Here is a 9,879-nt window from a genome sequence, read left to right as displayed (position 1 = left end):
AGCATCCCAAAGATCTCGATCTATTAGCAGATCTTCCATCTTCAGCTTCCACATCTCAAAATTACTTCCATTAAATTTCTCCACCTCTATTCTCCCTGACGAACTCGCCATCTGAATATTCCTACAACAAGATCAAAAAGTGTCTTCTGCACAAGCTCCCACTCAAATCTGGATTAGTTCAAAAAAACCCAACTGCCCACAATTGAAACCAAAGGTGATCAGGCTCTGATACCACTTGTAAGGAAGTTAAGTAGCGGAAACAACTTCCTACACTAACCTTGAGAGGAGGGTAATGCAAAACTTTTTCAGATCGTTACAACAGTTACAGAAAATAGAAATAGATATAATAGCAATCATACCACAACACAATGATTTATGTGGGGAAAACCCTTTCGGGAGAAAAACCCCACCCTCCAAAAGCAACTCAATATTTTATTCAGAAATCAAAAACAGATTACAACATACTTGCAGAGAAAGCTCTTCGCAGGAGCACCATTAATCAGAGATTCAGAGGCAACTCAATAGCCATAAGACTCTTACACACAACCTCTATCTCACACACCTCATAAATAGGAGATACCATACAGGAAACCGTCAAACGGTATTACAAAACCATGGGCTAAAACCACCCAATAAGGTGTAGCCGACCTTATCTCCCTTCTAGACGCCCTATGACATGTTAAAGCACACATCAACATGTGTCGCTCCCTTTTACAGCTCATTTATGTATCCGATACAAATTATTTTTCCTATTTCAGGAGTACAAACTTCCAGAGGCCATAACTTGAGAACCGGGTGTCCGATTGACGAACCATTTGAAGCGCCGGAAAGCTCGCGAAGTGCTCTATCACCTTGTAACCGGCTTCACCGGTTACGGCCACTTTTCAGGGCATTTCGGAGCCTCTAAATTCCCGAAAATTAAGTTTAAACATTTTATTGCACCCCTCCAAGACGAAAACTTTAATATCTTCAAAACTAGCTGTGACCTTGCGACGCAACTTTACCGGAATGCTTATCTAGCCAACCAGAAGCTTCAGGGAGAGTTTCGCACCATTTCATGCTCAAATGAAAACTTACTATAAATAATAACCTCGCATAAATGCAAGGTTGAGACACCATTTTTCCCAACAAATGGCGGGTATGTGTAGATTACAAAGCTTTGAATTTGGCAACCAGAAAGGATCATTTTCCATTACCATTTGTGGATCAGGTATTAGACTCCTTTGCAAAGAAGCGATACTTCTCATTTCTTGATGGATTTAGTGGCTACAACTAGATTCAAATTACCCCAGAGGATCAAGAAAATACTACATTTACTTGCCCTTGGGGAACATATGCATATTTTGTTCTTCCCTTTCGATTATGTAATGTTCTAGCTACTTTTCAAAGAGCAGTGATAAGTATATTTTCAAATATTTCACAAGACAACATGGAAATTTATATGGATTATTTTACAACCTATGGTTCAGAATTTGAAGAAGCATTGAAGAACCTGAAGAAAGTTTTGCAGGGGTGTGAAGACTAGAATTTATCATTGAATAGTGAAAAGTTCTTCATGATGATGCAAGAAGGTATAGTTCTTGGTCATCATATCTCTATAAATGAAATACAAGTTGACCCAACAAAAATAGAAGTCATTCAAAATATCACTGCACCGGTAAAGCAAAAAGATGTCAGAAGTTTTCTTGGTCATGCTGGATATTATAGAAGTTTTATCAAATATTTCAGCAAAATTGCAAGCCCTTTATATTCTCTATTGACCAAGGATATGGAATTTAATTGGACTTCCTCATGCAATGAAGCTTTATTGAAGCTGTACCATCTACTGATGTGCATGCCGCCTACGGGATGATGATAAAGGATGCAGATTATGATTTGTGTGAGGAAATGAGAAGTCAATTGTGTTACTACTTATCAAATTTCCATTAGTTTCATATCCAAAGTCATACTATAGATTCTAGTCGGTTAGTATTACTGAATCATGCAGTCGGTACACATAGAGAATTCGGTATGAATAGTCTAGTCGGTTATAGAAGAAAGCAGTCACAGAACGCAGTATTCACCGAGTTGTTTGCCAAGTAATGTTTCATGGCTACCGAGCGGTGAAGTTAACTCACCGAGTTTATATTCACTGAGTGAAACGTTTTACCAGATACATTGAACCTAGACATGCACATGAAAACATGTTACAAGATCGAGGCACATCTAACCAGTTTTGCATTGGAAATTGCACTAGAAGATTGTGTATGATTACAAGGTCAATCTAACCAATGAAATATTTTGTTTAGTTATTCATTTGAGGAATATTTTTGTAAGATCGAAGCAATGAATCAGATCACTGCTGTAAGAGATCTATTTATACAACATGATTTTAGGGTTAGAAAAAGAGAGATATACAAGAGATGTGAGATATGTGTGTATGCATGAAAGGAGACTGTTACAGAGACACAAAGAGGTCACCGAGAAGGTTATTAGTGAATAGTTGAAGAACAAAGTAAACAGAAGGGTTTACCGAGTTACATTATGGGTTACCAAGGTATGCTACAAGCTAGGTAATCTTATTCTGAGCAAATAGAATCTGCTATAACATTTCAGATGTAAAGATGCAGATATTTGTAATGATTCTATTGTAATATTTTGAAGTTGTAAGAGAAACCTTTAACAGGGTAAAAGACTCTAACCAAGTCTATAAATTGTAAATCCTTTAACCAGGTGCAACATTTATATAGTGTTGTAAAATCCTTTAGTAGGTAGATCTAACTAATCTTGATACTCCTAATAGGGTAAGCTATCAGAAATAGATAAATGTATCTCTAACTGAGCATTCTTTATTATTGTAGTAGTGAAGTTGTGGGTGTCATCCCCACCGCATTCTCTCTAATCAAGAGTTTCTGCGTGACCAAAATATATGTGTTATGGAGTGAATCATGTATGATTGTTATCTATTGATTTTAGTTTTATTTTATGTTACTGCAGTATTCTGTTTATGCATAACAATAAGGTTATTATCAAAGAAAAGTTTTGGAGTACTGATTCACCCCTCCCCTCTTAGTACATTAGCTTTCCATATTGGGCCTAACAATTGGTATCAGAGCCTGAATCTTCAAAAAAGGTTTAACTACCTAAAGAGAAAGATCTTATCAATGGAAGGCTACAAACAATCTCAGAGGATTGTGCATCTTCAAGAAGAGTTGGATAATGCAAATCAAGTGATTGCAGACATGTAGAGGCAAATGCAAAAATCTCTGAAAGTAAGGAGAAGATTATCTGATGACTTGCAGGATTCTCAAGAGCTAGTGGAACAAATCGATACATCATCTAAGAACAGTATATCTGAAGAGACTGAAGAAATGATTGGAATGTTGAAAGAAAAGAACAAAGTATTGGTTGATCAATTGAAAGCAATGAAAAGAGAACATGAATATTTTAGTACACAGATGACTAAAAATCTAGATGCATTAAGGATAGCTGAGGATAAAGCAAGAGATCTACAAAGAGAGAAACAACAACTTGAAGCTCTAGTATCTGATAAAGATGATGAAATCATAAGGTTAACTGGTATTCAACAAAATATGACAGATCAACTAGGTTATGCACATCATGAAGCAATTATGAAGAATGATGAAAATCAATCATTGAAACTTGAAGTATCAAGGTTGACTGGTGAACTTGAAATAGAGAAGAAATCCAAAGAAACATTGGAGAAAAGTTTTGAAGCATCAAAGATGTTGGATGAGCAACTAAATACAAGAAGACCCTACAAAGATGCAAGACTCAGTTACAAAGGAAAAGACACTACTGAGAAAGGAATTCATACTACCGAGAGAGGAGAATCATCAAAACAAGCTGGAAACAAGATTAACATCAAAAGGAAGAAGCCTATTTGCTACTACTGTGGAAATCAAGGTCATACTGCCAACATATGCCAGATCAGAAAAGGTAAGCAATCAAATATCTCTAAGTCTAATGGATATTGTTATGATTGCAATAAATATGGTCACACACCTAATCAATGTAGGACAAAATCTGTTAACAACTATCAGAAGGCAAAATTCAAAGGGTTTTGTAAAAAATGCAATAGATATGGACATAGTACCGAGAAGTGCCGGTTTAAGCAAAAGAACTACATGAAGTATCCACACCGAGAAAACACTGGAGGTTACCGAACTCACACAGATCCTTACTGACAATATGCAGCAGTACCATGGGATTACAATACAAGGATATGGTGCAAATGTTGTGGAAGATATGGACATATAAGTGCCAACTATTTTATAAGATTTGGAATGAACAACCGAAGATCATGGAGAAATCTTGGTATGGCATGTTTTCATTGTCACAAAGCTAAACATTTAGCTGGAGATTGCAGAGATCAACTGGGAAGAGACACTGAAGAGATAAAAGAAAAATTCAAGATGATTTGGAAAAAGAAAGAAATTATGTCTTATGAAGAAAGCACCTTACCTACCGAGTTAGGTGCGCCTATTTCAAATTAGTCAAGAAAAGGTATGAAGGGACTACATTCTTTAAAAGTTAAATCATAATAGATCCTATTCTATTATGTACAAAATTCAAAATCTGCATAGTTAAGATGCAATTAGTCAGTTTATATACTATACAGGAAACCTGTCAAGTCGGTGTATACAGGAAACCTGTCAAGTTGGTTAACAAAGGAAAGTTGGTTACTTGGTGAAAATAGAAAAAGGAGTAAATCAGTAAAAGGTGAACCGAGTGCATTTAATATCTTGACCTAACTTGCACGGAGCCCGATAAGGTATTTTTGAGTACTTAAAAGTGTATTCGCGGTCATTTTCATTCACCCAAGTTTTTGAGAAGCAGAGCAGAGTGAATCAAAGCGATCAAACTTCATTCAGAGCGAATTTTGAGGTATTTACATCAATCTATTCACACTGTTAAGCTGGTTTTCCGATCTAGTCAAATTGCTATTGTCTACCGAGTGTGAAGCATCAGTTGTTTGTAAACCCTAAGGATAATTTGTCAAATCTTACCCAAAACCTACCATGGCACCCAAGATCCAAGACCCTGTAGTTGTCCACAACGTGGAGAAGCCCTCGCTGAAATATTCTCTAACTCCTAAAGTTGCCTCAGAACCGGATGATAAAACTGCATTCTCACTCATCCCCGATCGAGTCTTGTTAGTGGAAGATGTCAGATTCTTTACCAAATGTCGTGTTGAGGAACTCAGTCATGTAGAGATTAGTGACACATATGATGAACTGTGCACTGATGGAAAACTGGATAGCAAATTTGAGCATATCAAAATCAAGGGATTAACTGAAGCCCTAGTCTATCCCCATGTGTTCAAACCCCAGTGGGTTAAGTTTGTATTGAGCACAGTACATGATGATTTCATGTGGCTACAAGAACAAGCGTTCAAGATCACGAAGGAAGTCATTCACTTGATCACCGGGTATACCATCTACGATCATGCTCGTGCACAGAAAATGATATCACAAAAGGAGCTAATCAGTCTAACCGGAGTAGAATCTGATTACCGAGGACTGAAACTGAATAATGTCACTGATGCAGAACTAAAGTTTGCAATTAGAGTTATTGGTTACTATTTCTTCCTATCTGCAAGGGAAAACAGTGTACCATGTGCTACAATGGACTTGGCCTACAAAATAGTGAAGAAGGGAATGAAAGTAGACTTATGTGAAGTGCTACTAAAGAACTTGTTTGAGAACTTGAACACAATAAGGAAGCCAAAGAAGAACAACTTGGTAAATACACTAAAGTTCGATTCACTACTTGTATGTATGTTTTTCTGTTTTGAGAAGTTCTTTCCCTCAGTCGGTAAAGTAGTATAGGAGCTACACCGACCTATCACCCATCAGATCAATGACTACATCAAGAAGTTAGGAGATAACTTTAATGATATCATGGATGATTACTTCAGCAAATTCCAAGAGAAAATGCACAACAAGTACAGGATTCCACCACAGCTGGTCGAAAAATACAAGGATGAAATATGTTTTGAAGTCGAGACTGATTATTGCTATGTAAATGCTATTGAACCGAGGACTCAATCATTGCAACCAATGGGGTATGAGATTGATTATGATATTACACAACAACAAATTGATGCCTATTTATCACCACCAAGGCATGCAATAGAACTAAGGTATGGAACCTATGAAGAGGTGAAGGAGAAAGTAAAAATGAGCATTGTAGTACCTAAGGCTACAAGAAAAGCTACAAAGATGATAAAGGTTTTATCTGAGAAATTCAGAGAAGAATCCTCCTCTACACTTGTCAAAGGAAATATTGCCATTACCGAAGAGGAATCAGAAGCACAAGAGGCTGCAATAACATTAAGCATAGAGTTACCAAAGGGTAAAGTTTTGAAAAGAAAGAAACTGGACATCACAAAGGCCCTACCAACTCCACCAACAAAGAGACCCAACACCAGAGCATTAGCAGCATCACCGAGTAAGAAGCAAAAGAGTGTTACTGCACCAAAGGTAGCCAAGACTTACAAGAAATCTACTCGGAGACTCAAATTGGCAAAAGAGACGAGTGATACAGAGTCTGATGATGCAAACAAATTCCAGATTGTGAAAAGAAAAAAGGTAAACATTCACAATGTTGAAAACTTTTGTGCCAATCTTAAAGAATATGGTGGATTTGCAGGATTCAGATATGTTAAGTATGAGGCTAGGAATAATGATGAGAAACAATAGATTGAAGAAGATGTCATCTGTACACTTCTGAAGTTTCGGTTAGCACCATTAGAACTAGCAAAGTTACTTCCGAGTGAACTCTACTTACATATTGATAACAGATGGAAATATGCAATGGACTCAGAGAGACAAATAAGAGAAAGAAGTCTAGTCCATCTATTTCCTAACATGTTCGTAACAGAAATCAAGGAGCATTTAACCACATACAATTCTAAATTTCTTGTGAAACAGAGAGCCTTAAAATTGATGAATGGGCTATATATAGATGTGGAGAATGAGACTAAAGCTAAGTGGCAGGAGATATTCAAACAAAAGGATGTTGGTGAAGAATCTCAAATTGAAATTGTTGATGTCACCGAGCAAGATCCAGATGTCACCGAGCAAGGTCCAGACCCGGTTGACACTATACAAATTGATGAAGATGTAATGGATGAAGTCGCACCTGAGCAGGAAATGATTGAAGGCACCACTTATGCAAAACTTGTCTCTAGTGAATCTATCTTAGAACAAGTTCAGCCTTATCTACTGGTGAAGCCACCAGTCTCAACCGAAGCTCCCAAGGACACCGAGCAAGGCACCAAAGGTAACAAATCTGAAGTTGCAGGTGATACAACCAAAGATCAGATGTCTCAAGCATAGACAAGCACTGCAAATGTTACAACTGAGACCCCTATCACCTTGCCACCCAAAGACACTGCAATGACTACAGGAACCGACCAAAGTGTTGCATCTACCGAGCAACCTACCAAGGGTCAGCAAGCCTCACAAGCACTTGTCTTAGTGCCTCAGACCAAAGGAAAAGAAAAGAAGGTGAGAAAGCATGGTTTTAAATTTGACTTATCTAAACTGATCGTGTTGCCCAATGTAGACATCTCCAAATTGAAAGGGCGAGCACTCACTGAATTCAGTGAACTATGTAGAGCAAAGGCCGAACAGGAGAAGCAACTGGCCATACAGAAAAAGAATAAAGTACTTCAGAAGGTTAGGACACTACTAATAGAAATGCTACCATCAGCAACAGTGTCAACCGATGCAGCCATCCATATTCAGTTGGATGAACTCCTCAATCAGATTGAAACATCTGGAGTTGATGCATCTGAGTACTTAAGCAAGCTCAAGGATAAAGAGCTTACAACAAAAATGATAGAGGAAGTACAGAAATCAATTGTTGTTGGCAAGGTAAAACTTGTCAAATTCACTGCTGAGTTGTCCCCTCAACTCAAGCATATTCTTTATTTATTCCAGAAACTGTGTACATTTTCCTTATTTATTAAAGATATCAAAAATAAAATTGATGTAATTGAGAAAGAGATCACTGATCTCTCATCTAAGTTGACCACTGAGCCTAATTTAGTTCAGAACTTTTACACAAAGCTACAATAGCTCATGGCTCAATAGTTAGAACTGAGGAATGAAGAGCATAAAATCAGGATGGATAAAATGACCCTTCAGACATTATTCCTTCCTCATCTCTCATCAGTACAGGAACAGATCAACTGAGCTACACACCTATCAACTACATAAGAGGGAAGCACTCTTGATGGCTTAATATCACTCTTATCTGATATTCAAGCACAAAATTCTTTAATGGAAAGTGTCAAGGACTCACTCTCAGTCGCCCTCACCGACACTGGGACCAAATATAAGACTATTTTTGATCAGTTACCGCCTCCAGATGGAAATTAAGTTTTTAATGTTTGTCAAAAAGGGGGAGTAATATTATGATACTACATAGAGGAAAGTAATACCTAGCAAAGGGGGAGTAATTCTACTTTTGGAGAGTAATACAGTTTTGATAACACAATTTTGAGTATTGTATACAAGGGGAGTATACCATGCAGAATATATAGAGCATTCAAAGCACACAAGTACAGAACAAAACCGAACATGCAAAATTCAGAGTTATGTATAGAATAATGATAAGGGGAGTATATCTGCATATACTATTTTATTGACTATTGTATATATTGTCAAGTATAGTCATTTTGCAAGTATATAGTTTTTGAGTTATGACTTTGTAAGTAGTTTTTGTCAAACATCTCAACTAATGTCAAAAGGGGAGATTGTTACTACTTATCAAATTGTCATTAGTTTCATATCCAAAGTCATACTATATATTCTAGTTGGTTAGTATTACCGAATCATGCAGTCAGTACACACAGAGAAGTCGGTATGAATAGTCTAGTCGATTACAGAAGAAAGCAGTCACAGAACGCAATATTCACCGAGTTGTTTATCAAGTAATGTTTCATGGCTACCGAGTGGTAAAGTTAACTCACCGAGTTGATATTCACTGAGTGAAATGTTTTACCAGATACATTGAACCTGGACATGCACATGAAAACGTGTTACAAGATCGAGGCACATCTAACCGTTTTTGCATTGGAAATTGCACTAGAAGATTGTGTATGATTACAATGTCAATCTAACCAATGAAATATTTTGTTTAGTTATTCATTTGAGGAATCTTTTTGTAAGATCGAAGCAATGAATCAGATCACCGCTATAAGAGATCTATTTATACAGCATGATTTTAGGGTTAGAAAAAAAGAGATATACAAGAGATGTGAGATATGTGTGTGTATGCATGAAAGAAGACTATTATAGAGACACAGAGAGGTCACCGAGAAGGTTATCAGTGAACAGTTGAAGAACAAAGTAAACAGAAGGGTTTACCGAGTTACAATATGGGTTACCGAGGTATGCTACAAGCTAGGTAATCTTATTCTGAGCACATAGAATCTGCTATAACATTTCAGATGTAAAGATGCAAATATTTGTAATGATTCTATTGTAATATTTTGAAGTTGTAAGAGAAACCTTTAACAGGGTAAAAGACTCTAACCAAGTCTATAAATTGTAAATCCTTTAACCAGGTGCAACATTTATATAGTGTTGTAAAATCCTTTAGTAAGGTAGATCTAACTGATCTTGATACTCCTAACAGGGTAAGCTATCAGAAATAGCTAAATGTAGCTCTAACTGAGCATTCTTTATTATTGCAGTAGTGAAGTTGTGGGTGCCATCCCCACTGCAGTTTTTCTCTCTAATCAAGAGTTTCTGCGTGACCAAAATATATGTGTTATGGAGTGAATCATGTATGATTGTTATCTGTTGATTTTAGTTTTATTTTATGTTACTGCACTATTCTGTTTATGCATAACAGTAAGGTTAT

The sequence above is a fragment of the Cryptomeria japonica genome, unplaced genomic scaffold, assembly GCF_030272615.1.
Source record: "Cryptomeria japonica unplaced genomic scaffold, Sugi_1.0 HiC_scaffold_1043, whole genome shotgun sequence".
Taxonomy (NCBI): Eukaryota; Viridiplantae; Streptophyta; class Pinopsida; order Cupressales; family Cupressaceae; genus Cryptomeria; species Cryptomeria japonica.
Note: the sequence above shows the minus strand (reverse complement) of the source record.